The 1,529-nt window shown below is 33.1% G+C and overlaps 1 protein-coding gene across 1 annotated transcript in view; it reads left to right on the forward strand.

The window, feature by feature from the left end:
* LOC119674656 overlaps nt 1-1,529 on the forward strand; it is a 39,847-nt gene that overhangs the window by 7,421 nt on the left and 30,897 nt on the right. The gene's annotated exons all lie outside the window — the stretch shown is intronic.

Consider the following 1,529-nt stretch of genomic DNA (forward strand, 5'->3'; position numbering starts at 1 on the left):
GGCGCACTAACACAGAGCTACTACAACTTTGTAACGGTGAAGATTCTGAAAAATTAGCAAAATCGCAGCGCATGAGATGAATCCGACACGTCATGAGAATGCCGGGAGATAGACAACAAAAGCAAATACTCCATTTCACGCCACAGAACGATCGCAGCAGAGGTAAACCTCGTATTAGATGGCTCGACAACGTGATCGACGACGTCAGAAAAATGGATATCCAAAATTGGAGGTCTAAAACAACACGCAAAGCTGAATAGAGAAAGCTGATTGATGCAGCTAAACCTCACCCCGAGCTGTAACGCTGATGATGATGATGATATATATATTTTATAGAGTTATATGCATTTCTTTTTCGATCTAATAGCTGTTGCTGTTGTTTTGGTATTAGGCTGAATTCTTCTCATAAACTTCATAAGCTTTGTCAACAAAAAATTAAATTATTTTGCCGCACAAAAAGAAAATTGTGGAGATAGATACAAGTAAGAGAAGGTGCCAAACCTGAAGAATATGTTGACTGTAGTAGGATATTCTATTCAAACTGTAAAAGTTTGGCGCTTTTGACGATCTTGTTTATTATCCCGTACTATATGAGTGGACCACTAGCTTTTCTATTGATCAATTCTAAACTCTTTAGTTTGAGTGCCTAATGCAATTCATCCAGTAGATGAGAGCACGCTTTGAAATTGATCATGGTTTTCTCAAATAAAAGCCTTAAAATACCAATTTTCTTATAATTATACATACAGACACTATTTTTATTACTGCAACCCACAAGGATCTATAATGCAGATAATATTGAAAGTATTTACAAATATGTATGTATACATGGATTAAAATGTAAATAGATAATGGTAGTGTGAGATGAGAGTAGATTCTTTATGAATAAGCATAAACTGAGAATAGGTGAGAAACTCAGACAATCATCTATCATTCCTGTTATTAATAACAACTTTTCAACTGCTTCAAAAATCCTTTACTTTTTTTGCTTTGTAATCCTTTGAATTAAAGGTTGTTGTGAACAATTCATTTTTTTGGATACTACATTCCTAGCAAAAATTCTTAAGTTATAAAAAGACAAAAACTAAATCCATCCTGTCAAATTTAGATAATTTAATAGATATTTCGTTCTTATCGATGAACACTCTCGCGAACTGTCAAAAAAGAACTTCTCTAAAAACCTATTTTTTCTTAAGGACACAGCCGGACATTCACAGAAAAAATGCTTAAATTTATTTTTTTCCTGCAAGTTTCCACAACTTCCACAATTAGTATTAAAATCAATAAAGTTTCTTTACGTGGGATTTTGTACACCAATGAAATGAGAGAACTATAGTAAGCTTTACAGTATTCAAGTGGTTAATTTTTATAAGTTCCCAAAATCGGATTAACCGGGAAGATACACATGACCTAAGTGTCCTCCATTTATTTACTCATTTATTCATGTATTTTATGTGGGTAAGTTATGTCATCATGTATTTAATTAGTAGGGTTAAGTATAATGTTTGATACATTTCCATTGGTTAGCC

Source organism: Teleopsis dalmanni, chromosome 2 (assembly GCF_002237135.1).
Source record: "Teleopsis dalmanni isolate 2A chromosome 2, ASM223713v2, whole genome shotgun sequence".
NCBI lineage: Eukaryota > Metazoa > Arthropoda > Insecta > Diptera > Diopsidae > Teleopsis > Teleopsis dalmanni.